The sequence below is a fragment of the Camelus bactrianus genome, chromosome 6, assembly GCF_048773025.1.
Source record: "Camelus bactrianus isolate YW-2024 breed Bactrian camel chromosome 6, ASM4877302v1, whole genome shotgun sequence".
Taxonomy (NCBI): Eukaryota; Metazoa; Chordata; class Mammalia; order Artiodactyla; family Camelidae; genus Camelus; species Camelus bactrianus.
In genome coordinates, this window is record NC_133544.1 from 427,941 (window position 1) to 436,162 (window position 8,222).

An 8,222-nucleotide genomic window follows, 5' to 3' on the forward strand; every position below is an offset into this window, starting at 1 on the left:
GGCAGGGTGGGCTCTGCGTCACACAAGGGGCCACCAACCTGCACCTGCCCACCTGTCACCTCCAAGCCTTCCCCAGGAGGGTCTGGAGCCCCGACTTGGGGCGGGGGCTCAGGGCGGCACTCACCGAGCTCCCTCCTTGAAGAGGTGAAGCCCAGGAGCCGGGCACCCACAGGCCAGCGCTGGTCACCGGTGGGGCCACAGCCTGAGGACAGCCCAGCCCCAGGCAGCCTGCTCCCTGCTGGGAGACGCCCCCCCCACCCCCACCCAGCCGCCCCACACACAGGAAGCCGACAGGCTCCAGGCCAGCCCGGGCCGCTCACCGCAGAGCCGCTTCCTGACTCCCCTTCCTGCCCTGCCCCACCCCCAACACACACAGGCCTGGGAGGTTGTCAGTGAGTTTTAACGTAGAGCCTGGATGCCCCCGCGCAGCCTTCCTGTGATTTGTTTTCCTTCATTCTTCACTCGGTCCTTCATCCATTTATCACCCAGGGCACCTGAGCAGGGCAGGGCTGTGGCCACAGCTGGACACTGGCCACACTGCCGTCGGTGGACTTGCTCACAAGTGCAGCTTGAGGCCATGAAGGGAGGCACAGGGCACGACACAGAGGGTGGGTCTCCCTGCCCAATCTGGTCTGGGGTCAGTCAGGGCGACTTCCTGGAGGAGGTGGCACTTTTAGCTACAGTTGGAGACAAGGAGCAACTAGGGCTTGGTGACAGGACTGGGAGGTGAGCAAGGACACCCCAAGGTTCTGCCTCCACAGGCATGGGGGACACAGGGACTCAGCTGGAGGAGCCGGAGGCTTCAGGCCCCAGGAAGACTGCCCACGGAGCCAGAGGCAGGGCTGGGCCACCAGGAGTCCCAGCTCAGATGGCCACAGAGCGGGTGCGGCATGCGCAGGGACCTGGTGCAGACGAGCACACCCACTGGGCAGGGCCCTCACCAGGCCCTGGAGACCGTGCTCGGCCAGGAGAGCCCCCAGCAGGGCAGTGGCTCCTTGGACCTGAACAAGCCAGTGCCCCTGCCCCTGGGTGGGGGGAAAGGGTCCGAGTGAGGACTGGGATGGCAGGGGGGCACCAAAGGCCCTCCCACCCAGCTCCAGGTCCCTCAGATTGTAACCGAGCAGAATCCTATTGTCATCAGTGACCACTTGGCATTTGTAACTGCTTAACTGTGCAATAATTTAAAGCATGTTTTGCTGACCAGCATTGGGCTGGAGAGGAGGCGGGACTCGGGCCCATCCCCTACCAACACCTCGGAGAAGCGGTCAGGTGTTCTGTGCACCTTATGGTTCATAACTCACCCCACTGCACATGTCTGCATTGTTTATAGCCCCGCGGGGTTTCTTTGTGTTCTGTTGTCCCAGCCTGGGCAGACCCTGCAGGGAGAGGTCCCAGGCCTCAGCCCAAAATGCCAGAGGCATCTATCAACCTGACTATAAACGGCACACGTTTTTCTCTGGAGCACTTTTCCCTGGAGCCCCTTCCTAAGCACCCTCGTTCCAGGTACAAGAATATTAAGAGAGTCCCAAAGCCGGAGGAGGACTTCACACCCAGCAGAGGGAAGGGGGCCCTGCGTCTGCAGAACCAGGACAACTTTGCCACCAGCTGCTACCTGAGCGGGGCTGTAACAGAAGAGAACAGATCTGACTCCACATGAGGTCTGCTCCTTTGGCTTTAACCCTGTGCCCTGTTTCCTGGGCTTAGTCCTGCCAGCTCTGCGCCTTTTGTAAAGGAATGTTGCCTTCAGCCTGAAATGCACAGGAGAGCCCGTTCTCAAGGGTATTAACTTTCGGGCTTATATAAAGATAACAAGTTGCAGAATAAAAAATAACTCTTGTTCTGTTAGAGGTTTTACAGGGGAACCGTGGCTTGACCCCCATGGACAGCTGCAAGAACAAAGAAGTTTGCAGCACCCAACCACACCCCCTTCCCTTTTTAGTGTAAAAGGAGCCTGAATTCTGACTGGAGCAGGATGGCTCTCCAAGACATTTGCCTGCCAGCCTCTCGCTCCGCCATCTTCCCGAATGAAGTCGCTACTCCTTGCCCCAGCACCTCGTCTCCCGGTTTATTGGCCTGTCGTGCAGCGAGCAGAGCGCGTTTGGACTCGGTAACAGGGTCTCTATGGAAACCAGCTGCCCCTTGAACTTTTACTATAAAACCCCGCCCCCTCTCCCCAGCAGGCTCGCAGCCCGGAAGCATCAGCCGCTGTGACCTCCTTTGCCGGGCGAAGGAGTACAGCTGCCTCTTCTGCTTCATCAAAACCTCTGTCCTCAAGTCTCAATTCAGTGAGTGGAGCGCGGAGGCTGCGCTTTGGCAGTAAGACCATCTCCATCAACCTTCATGCACAAGGGCCCCCCAGAATCTCATGGAGACACAGGTTCAGATGCACCAGCCTCGGGGCAGCCCAGGCAACCCTGAGCCACTGGTCCACATGAAGGGGACCCCAGAGAGCCCTGGACGCGCCTGGACCAGCACACTGCTCAGACAGCAAGCTGCTGGGAAGGAGGCTGCTGAGGGCGCCTTCCCCCACCCTCCCTAGCCACCGGGGGGTCCCCCCCTCAGAAAGCCCGGCCCCTCACACCCCACCGCAAGGCCTCGAAAGCCCCCTCCCTGACCACACAGCCATCTGCCTGGAGCTGAGCGCTGACCACCCGAGGTCCCTGCAGTGACCCCACCCCGAGGAGCCAGGGTGCAGGGCCCCCTTTCCCTCCCCTCCGTGGAAGCCCCAGCCTCAGAGTGACACGCACACACACTCACACACCCCCATCGCCCTCCCCCTCCAGTCCCTGTCTGCCCCCCGCCCCACGTGCAGCCCCGTCCCTGCTGTTACGCGGGCCGTCCTCCTCTGCCCCCAGCCGCCTGTCCCAGGCCCGCCTCTGGACTCCCCAGAGCCCACCGCTCTGCCTCCAGAGTCACAGTTTGCAGTGTCCGCCCAACGCCCGCCCTCTCTCCTCTTTCCAGCTACCTCCCTACCGCACCCATGACCCTCCCCCCTGCACCTCCGCCCTCTCCACCCACTTGCGTCCCCTCCACGCCCCTCCCCTCCCTGTGGCCAGTCCTGGTGTCTCCTCGCCCAACAAGGGCAATGCAACCCTTCACCCCCAGGCCCGGCCCACTCAGGGGACCGTGACCCAGGCATCACTCTGACTGGTGGCCACACACCGAGGTGTGCAGCTCCCACTCCATCACTCTCTGGGGCAGACCCCCTGGTGCTCCATTGCCCCCGCCCCCATCCTTCCCGACACAGCCCTCTGCAGCCCAGGGCAGCCACATGACCCTTGCCTGGACAGTGAGAAGAGACGGCGGCCGGCAAGCCATCGGGCTTCCAGAAGGCGGTTCGCTGTCTGCCCATCCTAGGATGCAGACACAGTGGTGTCCAGGTTCTTGTCCCATCACAGAAAGAATTCAGACACGAGACCCCGGGGGTTAAGAAATATAGTGGGGACTTACTGAGGGAGGGACAGGACTGTCTCACGGGGAGCGCGGGCAGCTCAGGTGAGCAGCTGCCCTTGTTTCTTTGGCAAGTTGGTTACTTAGGGTATAAAAGTGAGTGGGCGGAATAGTCACTGGGGAGGGCAGGTTTGGGGTCGTATTCCCTGATCATCATCCCAGCTCCACCTTCCCGTGGGCAGGAGGGATTTTTATTTCCTTCCTTAGTCTGGATCGGAAGTGTCACGGCGGCGGTGCGTGATGGGGACTTCTGATCCCCAAGGCTGATTTTATTGAAATGAGGGCATAGTGAGCAAAAGGTCACATTCAGACACTGGAGATTCCTGCCTTTCCCCACCTTTCTTTGTTCTTCTCCAGGCCACTTGTCACCCCAGAAAGCATGATCCCTTATCAGCCCGAAGGCTCCTGCTTTTCCTTCTCTGCCCAGGGACCCCTGCTGCTCACGTGATGTGTGGTTCCCTGCATTTGGCCTGTGCCCCTCCTTTCTGCCCAGTTCCTGCCAACTGGCCCGCGTCCCCCTTTCCCTGCTCACACCCAGCTGTCTGCCTGCTCTACCAGCTGGAGGTGAGCAGCCTCTTTGCCCACCAACTAAAGGCAGCAGACAGATGGGACTTCAGTCACCGGTGGTGTTTGCGGCTCCTCTGCTGTCACATGGGAGGTACACCAGATCGAAGGGCTTCCGTCACATCCAGCCTGACTGAGTCCCACGGAGGGGCGTCCGACAACCTTCCCCACTGCATCCTGTCCAGACTCCCTGGTCCCAGGCAGCCCTGTCTGCTCACCTGACTCAGGTCCTCTTCTAATTCGCCAGAATAATAGAAAAGACAGAAAACAGAAACAGAAATAATAGAAAAGAACCCTCCCACCTGCTCACCGGCCAACCCGCTTGCACGTGCGCCGGGCCCTGGGCGGCCACAGCCACACCAGACAGAGGTGGCGACGTGCTGTGCAAGGGGCAGTACGTGGGTGCACACACCCGCTGTTACCATAACACGAAAAGAGCAGTGTCTGTTTCAACTTACAGATTTTGTGGTATGAGTTTCTTTTTTGTTAAATGAATGTTATTACTTAATTGAAACAGCAGAAATAGTGCCAATTAGCGTAAGTAACAGCAGGACTAATTAAACAAATGGTATGTATTTAAAAATCTAACAAGACAGAGGGCACAGCTCCGTGGTGGAGTGTGTGCTTAGCATGCACGAGGTCCTGGGTTCAGTCCCCAGCACCTCTGCTTAGAGAAGTAAATAAACCTAAATCACCTCCCCCTGCAGAACAAACAAACAAACAAACAAACAAATCCAACCATGTGTCTATAATGTCTCTTTCGCTCTCTGACCTACCAGTTTACTGTAACATTTTTTTAACACTCTAGAGCTTTATTTACACTTCTCAGGCTGTATTATTGTATGTTCTTTAGATACATGAAAGCAAGACTTTTTCAGTGGGGGCGTAAATACAACAGGGCCAGTCAGATGGATAGTACAGACATTTAATAGCAATAACAATCACGTCTCTGCCCCGTGCTCACGTCTCACTCTCAGTATTCCCAGCAGCTGGGGGACGCCCTGCGCCTCTGCCCTGAAGGCAGGCAGCCGTCAGCCTCACGGCCACCCGACCCTCAACTGGCGCCCTGCCTGGCCACACCGATGCCTGCGGCATCCACCGTGCAGACCCCGAGCCTGCGGGCCAAAGCGTCTGAGCGCACAGCCCTGGGCTCACGCAGTCCTTGGGGCTGCAGGCGCGGTTCCCAGCTCTCCAAGCGCGCACTCTGCGACCGAGGCTGGCGCCGGTGGCGCCTGCCCCTCCGCGAGGCCCTTTGGTTCACTAGCGCTTCCTGTGGGCTCCCTGCGTCTGAACGTGCATCGGGTGTCCTCCTGAGTTAGACCTGAGAGTGTCTCAGAGCAAATGGGCTTAAAGCAGCCATTTGAGCCTGTGAGATCCAAGCTGGAATCCAAGTAAGTCGTGGTCCCGGCAGAAGCTTCTACGACGCGAGCCGCAGGCCCGGGCCTGCCTTCCCCCGCGGGCTCCGGCCTCCAGGCCGTCTGCGCTCCGGTCCCCTCCTCCCTGGCCGTGTAACAGGGAGGAGCAAGCCTGGCCCCACGTTGCATCTGTTCCTTGGGTCTCACCCTGTGCTCTGTACCCTGTGCTCGGACAGGCTGGTTCTGCGCCTTTTGTAAAGGAATGCTGCCAGAGCCTGAAATAGACAGGACAGCCCGCTCTCAAGGCTCTGACCTTTAAGGGTAGAACACTTCCCATTCACATAGAGACAAAAACTGCAGAACAGAGAGTAACATTTGTCTTGTTGGAGGTTTGCAGGCACACCGTGACCTGACCCACGTGGACGGCTGCAAGAACAAAGGGTTCTGAAACCAAGAAGTTTGCAACAACCAACCACACCCCTCCCTTTTTTAGTATGAAAAGAGCCTGGATTCTGACTTGGGGAAGATGGTTCTCTGGGACATGAGTCCCCCATCTTCTCTATGTGCCGTCTTCTCTAAATAAAGTTGTTACTTTTTTGCCCCAGCACCTTGTCTCCCGATTATTGGCCTGTCGTGCGGCGAGCAGAACGAGCTTGGACTTGGTAGCAGCAGGCATCCTCCATCCTCCTCTGCTCCCTTTCTCGTCCCCACTGCTGACCAGGCCATGCCTAGGACAGCACATGCCCTCTTCCCTCCTGCAGGCGTCCCTAGACCAGCTCATCTGGTCCTCTGGTTCAAATGCCATTTACAGGCTGATGAGTCCCCAGAGAAGGGTCTAGCCCCGGCCCAGTGGGCTGAGCCGCACACCCACCCGCCTGTGCACCGACGCCAGGCCAGAGCACACCACTTCCCGCCACGCTGCAGGGCGCCCTTCAGCCTGCCTCAGGAAGCCCTCCATGCTCACAGATGCTCGGGGCACACGCCTTCATGCTGTCCTTGAAGTCCCTTTGCTCTCCCCCATGTCCAGTCTGTCCAAGCTCCATGGCCCTACACAGCCCCCTGCAAAAAGCCTAAGTGGGGCCCCTCACCTACCTGTCAGCCCCATGCCGCCCCTGCTCTCCACTCCACTCCTATGGCTGCATAGCGGGCCTCCCAAATCCCTGCCGCGAGCACTCCGGCGGCCCCCGCTTTCTCAGACGGAGTCCCACCGTTCCTCTAAGGCCATCGTGTGTCCTGCCCACCCTCCCCACACCACTCCCCCCACTCCCAGAAAAGATCTGCCCAGGACGGTGGCACTGGTCACGTCACTGGCAGGGGGAGGCAGCCAAGAGTCCAGAACCAGTGTTCTGAGACACTTAAAGCAAAGTTCTGGAAATTTCTTAAAGTTCCCAGAAAAAATGGCCAGAGCAGTCATAAATAAACATGTTTTATTAGAGATACTTGACTTCAAGAGAAACAAAGCAGACACCCATGCAGGGTCAGACCACGTGCACGAGGGGACGATCTAGCCTGATTCCTACAAAAACAAAGTTTACCAATGCCTGCAAAACCCTGCTAAAGAAAAACACGGCCCAAGAATTTCATGTCTCCAAAACTAGCAATGAGCATTCAAACAGATTCCACACATGCACAAAGTCAGGATTATCTCCTTGAGTCCTTCCTTACTGAATAAACTATATATGTACATATTTATATATTTATTATAAGAAAAACAATTTCATCTTCAACAGCGTATATTGTGCATACTGAATACACACGAACGCGTGCATATATTCACACACATGCTCAATGTGATCGCATAGCCTACTGAAAATCAAAATTAATTATTTGAACAAAGACAAATATCCAACCAAGGCAAAAAAGGAAAGACTCCGACACAAAAGAAACAGCCATTTAAAGTAACACTTAAGAGCCGCACCGCAGCGCATGCGGCGCCCGGAAGCAGGGGAGAACCGGCCCCGCTGCGCGGAGGCCCTGTCGGGCTGAGCCCGTTCTCGGCTCGGCTCGGCTCACCAGCCAGAAGGCAGGAGGGGCGCCAGGGCAAAGCCAGGCGGAGGGGGAGAGAGGCTCAGGTGTTGGGGGAGTCTGACAAGGGCCCCTGACGGCGGTGCAGACAGAGCCAGGGGACCAGTGCTGTCCCCAGGCCATCGCAGCTGAGCCTGAAGACGCAGCGGGGCGCCCTGGGCTGGGCTCGGGGAGCAGCGCACAGAAGTGCTGCAGGAGGCTCACGGCAGCGGGCTGCCCGGGGCAGCACCTGCCTGCGGGGGGCCAGCCACCCGAGGGCCACACAGCCAGCAGCCATGGGATGCAGGCCGCCCCACCCAGCGACAAGCGATGAGCGGGGAAGGGCGGAAAGGAGCCTCCTATGCGGAGGCAGAAATGTCCTGCGCTCAGGCACACCTCCCCACGCGGCAGTTTCCCCGATCTTCCCAGAATCTGTGCAGAAGCAAAGTGTAGACCTTTTTAATGGGAACTTGCACTGAGTTATGAAAGTAGAAAACCTGACCTGAGCCACGGGATCCAAAACGTGTGTAAAGGGGCCAGCGTCTCCCCAGCCCCGCCAGCACGGCCGAGCCGGCCGACAGAGAGAGAACAGCACCACGTGACCGCACTCACAGGTGGGGTCTTTAAAAATGACACAGACGAGCTTATTTACAGAACAGAAGCCGACTCACAGGCATGGAACACGCACTCACGGTTACCGGGGGAGGGGGTGGGGAGGGATAAACTGGGAGTTCGAGATTTGCAGATACTGACTACTAGGTATAAAACAGATAAACAAGTTTCTTCCGTAGAGCTCAGGGAACTTTATTTAGTATCTTCTAGTAACTTATACTGAAAAAGAATATGAAA

General features: G+C 57.7%; 1 protein-coding gene and 1 long non-coding RNA gene across 3 annotated transcripts in view; one reads left to right on the plus strand and one right to left on the minus strand.

Annotated features, from left to right (window-relative positions):
• The window catches only part of LOC141578040 (uncharacterized), a 23,648-nt gene extending 23,385 nt beyond the window's left edge, over positions 1-263 (minus strand). Inside the window, exon 1 of the mRNA XM_074366599.1 lies at positions 125-263. The gene's annotated coding sequence lies outside the window, so the exon portion shown is untranslated. The remainder of the gene's footprint in view (positions 1-124) is intronic.
• Positions 264-5,968, plus strand: LOC141578049 (uncharacterized). 2 transcript variants are annotated; one of them, XR_012507929.1, is made up of 4 exons: positions 265-1,658; positions 1,940-4,241; positions 5,004-5,405; positions 5,759-5,968. It is a non-coding gene; the product is annotated as an uncharacterized LOC141578049 (long non-coding RNA). The 2 variants fall into 2 exon arrangements; XR_012507928.1 differs by having other exon boundaries at positions 264-1,658; positions 1,940-5,405.
• Positions 5,969-8,222: the final 2,254 nt, after the last annotated feature.